Genomic DNA, 13,729 nt, shown 5'->3' on the forward strand with positions numbered 1-13,729 from the left:
TATGGATATGCACTGTAGAGAAACAAAGGAATGATCATGTCTTACAAAAATGAACAAGGTGATCAAGAAATATTTTAAAAGAAAGGACATTCAGTTTTAACATTCAGACCGAGGTTTACATTGTCATTCATCATACAAACAAAATAAGAACTGATACTTTAAGCAGGAAAAGCATTGTAAGAAAATTAATTCTTGGGGAATTAAGCAAGACATGTGGGAAACACATACAGTGAAATATGCCTACTTTTTGGAAGAAGAAATTAGCTATGTCTTTATCATGAAGGATTTCATTTGCCAGGTCAGAATGCCTTCTTTTTTTTTTTTTTTTTTTTTTTTTTTTTGAGACAGGGTCTCGCTATGCAGTTCAGGCTGGGCTTGAGCTCAATCTGTAGCCCAGGCTGGCTTCGAACTCGCAACGATCCTTCTGCCTCAGCCTCCTGAGTGCTGGGATTACGGGCGTGTGCCCTCATGCCTGGTAAAGAACAAATTTTTTTCAAAATGTTTAAATAAAGAGAACATTTAATGCCAGTGATAAAAGTTTCAGAAACATGGATATTTATTTAAATAACATCACTTATTTTTTCTGTCCTAACTTGTAATAGGTAGAATTCTTATAAGATAGAAGGGAAACTTGCCACTGCAAAATATTGTCCTTGACTTGTAAATATAGCTACTTCTAGGACATGTGCATGATGATTTGTTATGTCCCAGCAGTTGGAGTATTCATTGTAATTATGGGCTTGACTCCAGTGGCATGTAAGACACAGTCAATAAAATTTTCTATGTTTCTGTCAATATTTTGTTATGGCCCCAAATGTCCATATGGATTCTTGTGTACTTCTAAATAGAAATAAAATTGCTATCTAAGTGAATGACCTTCAAATTTTGGTTGACTCATAGGCAATATGCTTACATAGCAACTAGTTTTATCTAATTATTTATAGGATATATTTTATATTTTAATATATTTGAAGTATTTTAAAAGGTGATTATAGAGGTTTAAGAAGGTATTTCATCATAATACTATGGAAATACTATAATAGCTGGCATTGTTAGGTTCTTACACGTTATGTGAAAATGTTCGATAAAAGGTTACTTTAGGCTTTGTAATAAAGAAGATGACTTCATTGAGACCACTGTGTTAGATCACTGGCTTCTTCAGATTCCCATTACTCTCCCTGGCTGCACTATATCTGGTTAACCTGGATTAAAATGTGTGTCCAAGCCCTCCGTCTCTGTGCCAAAGGCAATTATAAACTGTACAGCCCCTAGGCCATATAGGAATCCCCAAACCAATTCTGTTTCTAAATCACAACAAAGCTCAAGGTAAACCCTACCTGCACTTGAACCTTCAGCCTGTGTTTTTATCAGAACTCTGCTTGAGCCCCTCCCTTCTGGGGAATTCCTGGTTTAAGGTAAATTCTAAATGCCTGCTGTTTGTGTTTGTTGGTTAAGTGCACTGGACATTCAAATAAGTGCCTGAATGAGCCTCCAACAGGCTATTCAAAACAACTATGACCAGGCTGGGGATTTAGCTCAGCGGCAAAGTGCCTGCCTGGCAAGCACAAGGTCGTGAGTTCGGTTCCCGGTACCGGAAAAAAAAAAAAAAAAAAAAAAAAAAAAAAAAAAAAAAAAAACAACTATGACCTGTATTGAGTGTTTAATGGTCTTCAAGCTTCTCTCTAACCAAATAGGCACAGAAGATCTACGTTTCCACTCATACTCATAACCCCCAATAACAAGATTCCCAAAGAGTAAAGAGCATAAAGATGTTCTTGCTGTGAGGAATTAGTATAAATTGTTTCCTTTAGCAGATGACTCTGCCTGTAGAAGAATGGTTAAATGGTAACAGAAAATTCTCTTGATATGTTGCTAAGAGAAAAAACAAGGTAAAAGTCTTCTGTTCATTAGAACCTAAATTTTTTTTAAAAAATCTACCCTAACTACACCTAAATATATACTGATCTAATTGACAGTCAATTTTAAAATCTTAATTATCAATATACTCCATTTATCATTTGCAGTTCTTTTTAAAAATAGCTTTATTGAGTTATCACTTACCTATTTAAAAGTCCATAACTCAATTTTTTAGTATTCACAGGATTTTCATCTGTCCCTAAAATGAATGGTGGAATATTTTTTCCCACTCTCAAAAATACTGCAGCCTATAAAAATCAATTCTTGTTTCTTTCTCCTGTAACTATTTGAGATCCTAAACAATCACTAATTTACTTTCTGTAAACATAAGTAGGTCAAACTAAGATATTTCAAACTTATTAAATAGTACCTGGCTTCTTTCACTTAGTATAGTGTTTTCAAAGTTTGTCTAAGGCTATAATTTGTTTTCTGAGTGTACTAATCTACTCACACTGGTATAACAGAACACTACAATCTAAGAGGTTAAAATTACAGAAATTTAATTTTTCAAACTGAATGTCCACCATCAAGGTGTGGCCAGAACTGCATTTTGGTGAGCCCTCTCCAGTTTTCAGAAAGCTATCTTTTCACTGAATTCTTATGTGTTCCTTCCCTTGTGTGAATATTCCTGGCATTCCTTCCTCTTCTTAAAAGATCATCACTCCTACTGGGTTCGGTTACCACCCTTACTGCCTCCTTTAACCTTTAAACTATTGTTACTTGCCCTATCTCTAAGCACGGTCACATTGGGAATTACGATTTCAGCCTACACTTCTTAGGAAGACACAGTTTAGTCCATAATGCTAAGGTGGTATTATTCCTTTTAAATTTTACTGTCATAATGCAGCTTTGATCACCTAAAAATGCTGTCATTCTGCTTTGTAGTAATAATAGCTATGTTACTCTTTGCTTTAAGTCTTAGTAAATATAGAGTGTATCTTAAGGGTCAGTGATCACAAATATGGACTCTGTATCCCGATACCTGAATTTATTTCTTTGCCACACCTCCACCTTCAACTTTCTTGCCTCATTGACTGTATTCTGCAACTACCATCAATTTCCATTTATATTTTCCCTTATTTCATTTTTTTAATTTTAAAGAGAGTAGTACATGAGAAACACACACACACACACACACACACACACACACAAATAGAACAGTAGCAGCATACCAGTATCACAACAGAAACAAATTGAAGCAAGAACATTCAAAGTGATACAGGGCCTCAAGACAAATTAATACGAATCAACACTGGTTGTTACACTGCATATCACTATCCTCAACTACATTGCTCAGATTACCAGCTGTAAGAATGAAAGACTGCTCAAGCCATTAAAGAGAATAAGAAAATAATTCTTCCATAAAACATTAGAGATAGTACAGAGTTTCACTAGACAAGATGGTAGGAGTTCACCATTGTAATTGCGTTGCATATTGTTACCTTCAGATCAGTTGCTCAGACCACCAGACACAAGCATGCAAAATGGATCAGAACATAAAACATTGTGAGCATTAAATATTCATTTCAATACACCATCAGACAACAGCAATACAGTCATCGCAGCTATTCATATATACATTTATTTCTGATTGGTGTTCTTTCTTCTGAGAGTTAAACTTGACTGTATCAGGGTGATGAGCTTGGGAGCTAGGAGGGAGTGGGTGGAGCACACTTCTGGGCGTGTCTGGGTGGGTCCCGAAGGCGTGCCCTTGGGTGCTGTATCTGGTTCTTCAATCTTTCCTCTCCCACTGTTCCAAACTGGGCTTTCCAGTCACCACCAACAAAGTGGCTTTGCTCCACCCAGCCTGCTCCGTATGTTTCTCCCTGAAAGCGGGTGACTATAGCCTCAGTGCCCATAAGATGTAAACTAACAGCTGGCTGGGGATATAGCTCAGCGGCCTAAATGCCTGCCTGGCACATGTAAAGTTTTGAGTTTGATTCTCGGTACCAAAAGTAGTTGTAAACTAAATTGAACCTCTTGTCCCTCAAGTTATGTGTGTTGGGTACTGTGCCCAGCAACAGAAAATCTGACTTGAACACTTATTTTACCAATATTTTATTAATTCAGGTTCTAGCTGGTGTATGAATCAAATATTTTCTGAAGCAGTGCAAAAATACATTCAAAACTCCCCAAAACAAGAGTAGTCAGGAACATCAGAGAACTTGAATCCTTTCAGGGTCCCAAATGAAGTCCATTATAAGCTGACAAGCTGTGTGCCTGTACCTGCAATTGTAGTTTACAGTTTCTTCTCTTTGTAATTTTCCACTTTCCTTTTTGAATATTCCCATTAAGTTGAAAGCTAAAAGGTTTGTGAGAGAATACATTTCCATTCATTACTGCAAAAACATGTTGGGAGGTTTTTATATGTGAGTATCAAAAGAATCACACTAGTGCTAACAAGGAGAAATTGCATCATAATGTCATTTTTGCAGTACCAATATATTCCTTTTACTAAAGAAACTAAGAGCAGTTTCGGAAGGAAGGAAGCAACCTCAGGACAGAGAGCACTTTTATTCTTTGTATGCCTTCTCCATTTTACCATTGTACCTGAAAGGATTCTCAAGTTCTGTACCAGGACTATCATGCCAAGAATGCAAAAGTCTCTTTCTCTTAACTTCATTAAATAATCTCTGAAGATACATAGGGCAGTAATGGAAAGAGAAAGAGAACACATAAAAACTTGGACCTTTCTAATGGAATTTAAAGCTCAATAATATGTACTTTCAGGTGCAACTAATATTTGCTTAGAGAAGAACAAGGTAATTAGGGAAGATGTTCTCCGGTAGATAGGTAAGAATGTGAGAGATCAAACACACCTTTAAGATCAGCATCAGCCTAGTATTTGCTTTGGACTTCATTGAGTAAATGAGCTCAGTTGTGTGTATCTTATCAAAGAATGCAACTTACTGAAAGGAAGAAGCTTATTAGCTTATTTATAAACTATTTTATTTATATAAAATAAAATGTGCATAATGGTGCATTGAAAACAAATTAAAATTGTTCTGTAAATGGGATAGGCACCTTGACACAGGGTGTGATAAAAAAAAAAGAAGTGCCCATAACAGTTCTATTCAGGTTACTCATGAGTTTGAAGTTATTTCTAGAAGAAAGTTGTAGATTTTAACTGCAGATTTTATCAACTGCATTAATAGATTGTGCCATTACTACTTAAAGACATTATGCTGTGGTGAAAAGTGTGCTGGAATAGGAAGCAGAGAAGGAGGCTTTGTGCCAAGATTTAACTTTTATCTGCTTTGTGACCTTGAGTATACAATTTAAGTGTCCAAATCCCAGGAAATACTTCCTATCTACCTAGCCCGATTGTTTCATAATCAAAGGACAAAGGGACAAAGAAACATTACATATTCCAAAGATACTATTGCTAATATTATTTTCAACAATATTAAGCTCTTATTTTTTAAGTATTCTAAAACTGGCAAACTTTATTTAACATGATTCTAGTATTTATTTTAAGGATGCCGCAGACATATGTGTAATGTGTAAAAGGCCAACAATAAGAAATTTCACTCTCAGCATCACTAAAATAGCATTTTAAGTGTTTTTTATGTGTAATAATTTAGGGCTGAGAAGGGCAAAGCAGTGCGTTCAATATGCTAAAACTTCGCAACACAGGGCTAAAGTCTAGTTGCAGAGATCATGTAAGAATCTTGCTAGAGAACTTAGGAATTATGAATGCATGATCACAGAGTGCCAAGCCCTACTCCTCAGCTACAGCAGCCTTATATTTTTAAGGTGCATCCACAGAACATTCTAAAGAGGATTCTGGAAACTATGACCTGTAAGTCAAATCAGCACGCTTTCTGTTACTGTAAGTAAATTTTTGTTTTGGAACACAGCCATGCTTACTGGTTTATGTTTCCTTTCTTTCATGTCACACCAGCAAAGTGGAGTAGTTACAAAAGTGACTGTACAATATTTACTCTCTGGTTCCTTACAAAATATATACCATCCTTGTTCTAGATTCCTGTCTCATTGATTGTACTGGAAAATTTCCAAAAGTTGAGGAGGTATGATTGTAACATTACATATCTATACGTAATCTTAGTCTGGGATATTTGCAAATGCATACTCTCGAAGTCTTTTCTTCAATTGCTTAGGTAATATAATATTTCTCAGTGGTAAATATGAGCTTCATTCTGGTAATGTAATGGCGAAATGATGAAATTTTCTTTGAGGAGGAGACTGTTGCTCAGTCTGCCTCTCCTTTGTAGGATGTTTCCTTCAGAGTACAATAGGCCTGACAGAGAGACTTATTTTTAGACTTTACAGTGAGAAGTCTAGGTTTTCTAATCCTGGAGCTGTGAGCGTTTATCTAGAGAAGTAGCTCTGGGGTCTCTACAGACATAGATGACAAAAATCACAGTTTTTATCTTTGTCAAGGAAGTAAGTGCAATTCTGTTTCCTTCTACATTTTGTGTACATTTGTGTGAAACTGTAACCAGTTTTATATACCTTGTATGAATGGAATGCTGGCAATTGTTACTCAGTATCAACACTGTTCTCTGTTCTCTCTTCTTTTGTTTGTAGGACTGCCTCTCACAGAAGTGGTCTATTTAAAGGGGATTTTCTTGGTAGTTCTGGTGTGGTACCCGAGATTCTGCAATCATAAGCACCTACGTGCTGCTGAAGCTGAAGTTCCAAGGTTACACTTTTGAATTACTAAATGCAAACTGAGAAAGAAATATATTTTAGATTTCTTAAACCAAATTTAATTTGAACCCTCCTTTCCTTTCACATTCATTTGCAACTTAAAATGTATTCTCTTATGAGCAACAACCAAGTCAAATGTATACCTCTCCTTTTCTTCTTTCCTGAAAATTTTAAGTCAAAAGTTCAGACAATACTTACAGATGGCTCAGGTATCTTTTTTGTACCATTTTATTCTGTACCGTTGATGAGACCACTACAAAGTGGCTCTGAGCAGGATTTAAAATTAATCAATTGGCTTTCCATGTTTACTTGTGAGTCTGTCTAAAGCCTAGGCCCCTTGTCGGGAGATGGGTAACAGAGTCACCTGTATGAATCATTGGTCCCAGTTGAGGCTGTCACAACTCAAAGGACAAGACAAGGCCACAGCTGAAGATACCTGGCTCCAACCCTAAAATAACTACACAAAGACTGTAGCTGCAGACATCTCCCTCCTGAGGTGAAAGCGAACCTGGAGGCAACATAGTTCCCCTAAATTAACATAATTCATTACTTGGAGAAGTCCTTGAGCCAACTCCCAATGTCCTGTTCAGTTTCCCATGCTTTCCATTCTATCCCCTTCCTTTGCTTGAAAATCAAATAAATATGGGCCACCCAGAGAAGTTCTTTGTCTAAGCCCCCAGAGAATCTTGAATTTTGTGAAAGGATTTTGATCCTCCTGGAGCCCTAAAATCCCTGTCTCTTTTATTTAAGCCTTCACCATCCACTTGTTTGGAAGGTTACAGGACTGGTCAGTCGGAGACAGACCATGACAGCCTCAGCTGAGGTTTGCTTTGCTTCCTGCGTGCTCTCATCTGCTTAGATTTCTGCTGCTGAAGCTGTGATATTCACAATATGGCCAACGCTATGCCCATCCCAAGTTCTCGTTGTCTCGGGCTCAGAATCTTTCCTTCATTGAGCCTTTCTTTGGATTTCTAAACTTTATAAAACCTCTAGTTGTGTCCTCTTCGATCCCAAAGCCTGATTTTAGCAGGCAAACTTTGAAGCCAATAAATTAGCTATGTATCTGCACCTGGCTTCTGTAAAACTCTTATTGTTGCCTGGATTGGGATGGGAGTGAGAGGTGCTGTGAGGCAATGTGTTGCTGCTGCCCAGTCTCTTGAAGCCCTCCCATGGCTTTTATCCTCTGTGGGACCTTCCCCAGTGTCCTTCCCCAGTGTCCTTCCCCAGCATCCTTCCCCAAGCTTCACTTAGGATACATTTGTGTCTGCTGTTGGTTTCAGAAAAATTCAGCTCATCTGTATGTTCTCCATCTTCATTTAAAATTTTGATATATCAACCTAGATTTTTATATTTTATGTTTTGTAAACACTGCATTCATATAACACTTTATTTAGTTACTAAATTTTTAGTGTCCCTTTAACTTACTCATCAGAGGTAAGTTCTTCCTTTGTTTCCCTTTAACACCAACCATTTCTCATCTTCTGACTTTGTCCATCCTCCCCAATGAAAGAAGAACCAGTGAAGAGGAACCTCATTAGGGTGGAAACTAGCACTTAAATTACCGTTCATCATCATTACCTACATGTGTTTGTGGATGATCTCTATTCAGTTTCTTTTGGACTTGACTTTTTGACTCTCAATATCCCTTCTATTTTTTTTTTAAAGGTATTTGGAAACTCAAGTGGCTATTTGATTGATTGATTGAGAATTGGCTCAACTCCTTCTCAGGGAAGTACACCTATAAAGCCAAGATTTCTGTCTCATGAATAATAGTAAAGTTAATGTCTCAAAACATTAAGCTATGAAAATGATAAGAATAATTAAGACAAGACAACTAAATAGAGAACTGGGTAGCTGGCTAATAGCTAGCTTCTACAATACAGTTGAGCTGATAATAACTTTTGTAAAGGACAAGAGAAGGTTGGAATGTAGCCCAGTGGTAGAAGGTGTGTTTATCATGTTCAGGGGCTTGGGTTCAATCCTTAGCACTAGGGGGCTGGGGATTTAGCTCAGCAGCAAAGCGCCTGCCTGGCAAGCACAAGGTCGTGAGTTCGGTTCCCGGTACCGGAAAAAAACCAAAACCAAATCAAACAAAACAAAACGATCCTTAGCACCAAAATTCAATCATACAAATAAACAAACAAGAAAGCCAAGGGAATAGAGAAAAATCTCTTTGGCCGTAAAAGCCACTGAAGGTTTGAGTTGAGTTTCATATGATTTGCTAGATAAAGGAGAATTTTAAAATAGCTGGTAATAAGTTTAGCTTCATGGTTGGCGTTTTGATAGTGCTACTGTTTGTTTTTCACTTATATTTCTTAGAATCTCAAAGAAATTGACCAGAATAAGAAAATCAATCATGAGAACTTATGTTTTCTCCAGCTGTTTATCTTATGCAAAACCCACTGGCTACTTAAAAATATGAAACTAAAAATGCAGAAAGTGAGGAATTTTAATTCACCTTTTGAAATCAAAGGTGAAGCAAAATGGAAGTGGAAGGAAAAGGTGCAGATTCCAGAAAACAACAACAACAAACCCTACTGAATTAGTTTAGAAAAAAATAATAAACCGGAAGGAAGGGAAGTATAAAACTCCCCTGCATATGCAATAACTTGGTACTAGTTCCACAGAAGAAAGAGGATTGCAGGCTGCATCAGACATGTAGGAGGCAAGACAGTTCTCTGAGAACTATGAGGATGAGGAGTAAGCTCTGTGTGGAGCCAAGTGCCGTGTGATGTCTTGCTCATTGAAAGAAATCTACATGAAGAAAAATTGCACTGTCCAAATGTCCCAATATATTCTTCAAATAGCTACTGGCATTTTATTATGAGACCTCTGAGACATGCTCTCAAGGATCATTTATCCAGACAGTTGCTTTTTTAATGAAATAATATTGCTCCTCTGGGAAGGTGGTTTAAGCACAGGGGATAGTCAGGCCTACAAGCACCTCCCACCAAGGGCAGTCCCTGGGAGACGCTAGCTCTCCTTGCAGAGATGAAACACATTTGATTGTGTCTTGATGTAAGGCTCAGAAACAGGGATTTCTTTAAGGTGTTTCTTGGCTGAACATACTGGGGCATATCTGTGATCCCAGCACTCTGAGAGGTTGAGGCATGAGGATCACTGCTAGTTGCAATTTGAGGCCACCTTGGGCTACATGGTGAGTTCAAAGCATATTGCACTACTTACATAATGAAACCCTCTTTCAAAAAAAGTTTTTGAAGAGTCTACCTCCCCTACTCCTCCCCATCTAAATGTATATAAAATAAGTTAAATACAGTAAAAACACTAAGACAATGCCAATGATAACACAGACGTTAATCTTATGTAAAATTGTAATACTTATATTCTTGCTAATGAAAAATGTTAATTCATAATTTTTACTAACTGTGACTGTGTTCATGTTAATAGCCTTGGTTTCATGTTTTAAGTGAGGATTTTCACATTTTTCGTTGATATCCTGTTTACTGAGAGTCACATTATAAGGCGGCTTAGAGCACTTCTTCCGTGGTCAGCCGCTATCTCCAACCTTTCCTTCTCAGGATGAATGAGCCAAATATCAGCCAGTAGATGGTGCTATTATTTCAAAGACTATCCAGTTCTACAGCGTTCCAGATTCTCTTAAAAGGACAGGAAGCAAGTGAGAGAAAAGTGGGAAAACTTCACTGACATCATTTTCTGATTTACAAAGGTTATGGAGTGGAAAGCTATATTTGTAGTGACCTATCTCTTTTGGGGTAAAATAACAATCGTAGCTTTCCCTAAGTAATTAATAACTTCTGGCTCCAGGGTGGGGAGAGGAGAGAGAGAGAGAGAGAGAGAGAGAGAGAGAGAGAGAGAGAGAGAGAGAGAGAAAAGAAAAATCACTTATAGTTAATTTTCTCCTTGAAGCACTAACAGTCACAGATGCTCTTCCTCATACCAACTGCCATTACAGTCAGAAAGTAATTCACAAGCGCTTAGCAATGCAGAAGAAGATATTAAAATGTAAAACACATGAATGTGAAGTTTCCTTTAAAATACTGAAAGAAGCTTTTTTCTAATATAAAGCCATTTATATGTAAAACATCTGTAATCACAAAAGCACCTTAAATACAATATTCAAATGCAAGCAATAAAAACCTGTATCTAAAGATGATAAATCAACATATTAAAAGCTTTCCTCTCCTGGCGGCAGATGCTCTCTGAAAGAGAATTGGTAACAGATGTACGCCATAGAGGGGGACCAAACATTGGTGACACAAGCAAGGGGCTGCGTGGAGCCGGAGCTCCGCGGCTGGATCACGGAACCTGCAGCTAAAGCACAATTGCTGCCGGGGTTCCTAAAGAGTAGCACTCGAAGCTGTCTCTTTAAAACCTCATTACTGAAACTTAATGGCTATTGATGGAAACTCTACCTTTCTCAGTTGCGAAGACTTGAGTTTTGCTCATTTTTCATGCCCAAACAAAACATATGGTGATGGGCTAGCGAAAGAGTGAACTGAATTTTCTATCTAAATTTGTGACGACAAACACCTCAGAATAAAGAACAATTTAAAGCAAATGGCTGGTGAAATTGTGAAAGGGATGACAAACACTGATAGTTGAAACACCTGGGTAATTAATTGCATCACTTTTAATCTGCATTGTTTTTGCATTGGAGAACCAGGCATACTTTCAAGACATCTCATTTCAACAAATATCAAATAGTGCTTGAGATGCTTTTACACTCTTGGGCTTGTGCTAGCATAATTTTGAATCAGAAATACGGTTTTCAATTGTCAATGCAAGGTTTTTATTATGTGAACATTGTTATTGTTGCTGTCTGTTACGTGCCACCCAATTTTGACTATAATAGGAAATAGGATCTTTTCCTCACTCATGCTAGGTTTGTGACTGAAGTCCCTACAACAAAAGATAGCTTAGGAGGAAAAAGGCACATAAATTTGTTTGATCCTTTAGAAATGAAGACTCAAAGTAAAGGGCAAACAGAATGTATAATTTAATCTTTAACGAAGAGTAAAAAATTGTAGAGATATATAATTGAAAAACAGGTTGTGATCTACTGGTAATAGACTAGAAGGATTTCAAGCAAGACCTATTTTTTCAGTTTTTACCTTGTCCTTGTGTCTTCTTTGTAAGGATGTTCTTTTCCTCTGGGTAGGGAAAGGACACCTCTCAAATGAAGATCTTATGACCTGCCTCAGGTGAAGGTTCGATTATTCTCCCTGGGTTTTATGATCTGTTTCAAGGAAGAAGGGTACCCAGGTACTTGAGATGCTTTTGTAAGATGGTAGTAAGAGTGACCTCTCCGCTTTTGCTGTTTCCTCAAACGTCTAGATTGTAGGAAATTATGTCCTGAGCACCATCATTATAGAATCAAATGAATTATGTAAAAAACAGGAAGTAGTGTGTAATGTTTAGTGGATTGCTTAGAAGGATTGCTAACACACTACTTTTATTTCATGGTTTTATTAGTCAGGATTCTCCAGAGAACTAGAAAAAACAGAATGTATACAGAATTAAAAGGGCTGATTTATTAGATTAGTTTGCACAGTCAGAGGCCTAATAGTCCTCATGTGGCCATCTGCAGGCCAGAGAGTCAGGAAACCAATAGCTGCTCAGGGCCAGAAGGTCAAATCCAGAGAACATGGGGACCAAGGCTGAAGCCCTGGTCTGAGGCTGAAGGCCTAGAAGCTCCTTGGAAAGTCACTGGTACAAATCTGCATTGGAAACGTTGAAGAAACTGGAGTCTGTTGTCTGATGACAATTTTGGTAGGAAAAAAAAGCACATCTGAGTTGCGCTATTGAGAATAAGTTTCTCCCTTCTTGCATTTTTTTTCCCATCCAGCACTCCCCACCCCACCCTAACAAGTTGGACAGTGCTGTCCATGTGCAGGGCAGGCCTTCTGGCCCTAGTTCCTGGCCCACCTGTCAATCAGTCTTCTCTGGAAACACCCTCACAGATGCACCAAAAGTGTGCTTTGCCAGTTTTCTCGGTGTCTCAGTCCAGTGAAATCAACAACCAACACTAACCATCACAACAGCGAAACACGTTATTCTTGTGGTCATCACCTGTACGTGGCAACTTTAAAGCATAACTTCAAATTCTTGGGTATTCCTGTCACTGAGAGGGACGTCTGTGTCCCCTTCTCCCTTTCTCTGAGTTATGGTGACTGATCAGTGGAATGCAGAGAAAATGGTTCTGCACGACTGACTTCTGAGGCAAGCATGTAAGCACTCTAATACTTTTTGCCTTGATCTCCCAGAAGCTTGTGATCCACAAGCTTCTCTGGGAAGGTTCTTTCTCAGATTCCACATTCTGAGAAGCCCATGCTGTGTGAAGATGTCCTGCCTCAGTTAAGTGCCCAGGTCCATGGTTCCAGTTGAGGCCAGATATCAGCATGAGTGAAACACATCCAAATCCTTAAATCACTACACATGGAACAACCCCGCTACTTCACATCATTCTAGCTAAGGCCCTGTGGTGCCCTTCTGCATGCCTGGCCCAAAGAACCACTGTGTTTGTGGATGGGACTTCTACTTGGCTGTAGACATCTGCACACTGGAGTTGGGTTAGAAACAACCACGCACTGTGAGTCATAAATTGACAAGACAGCCAGGTGAACCTGTTTAGTCTGAGGCACATTCAGCATTCCGAGTTTCCCTTCACTTCTTGCATTGACTTTCTCCTCCCTCAATTGGGCCCTGTTTCAAAACTGTGTCCCCAGTACATCACTGTGCCCTATTGTGTACACTCCCCAGATATTTACTGATGTAAATTTTCTGCAACCAGCACCTCTGTATTTATTTCTTTATACATTTATTTCCAAGTTGTCCTGTGAATTGTTTGCTAAGCACTGTGTATTTAAAGAGAAAAGAACATTAATCCACATGCATGCTCATGTCCATGTGCATTCTCCCAAGTCTGCCACAAACTTGCACATTCCCTGGAGGACAATGGCTGTAGCTATCCACTGTAGTTGTGGGGTTTCTAACCTAACTTTAACATTTACTGAAGACTATAAAGTTTAAGAACTTCTGAACATTTGTGTTACATGTATTGCTTCTTATAATAGCGTTGTTTTCGTAGATTTGCTGTTTAGGAACTTGTCCTCTGATGCTTGCCCTGAAGATTATCCTGATATATATATATATTTTT

Source organism: Chinchilla lanigera, unplaced genomic scaffold, assembly GCF_000276665.1.
Source record: "Chinchilla lanigera isolate Chin_1 unplaced genomic scaffold, ChiLan1.0 scaffold00039, whole genome shotgun sequence".
Taxonomy (NCBI): domain Eukaryota; kingdom Metazoa; phylum Chordata; class Mammalia; order Rodentia; family Chinchillidae; genus Chinchilla; species Chinchilla lanigera.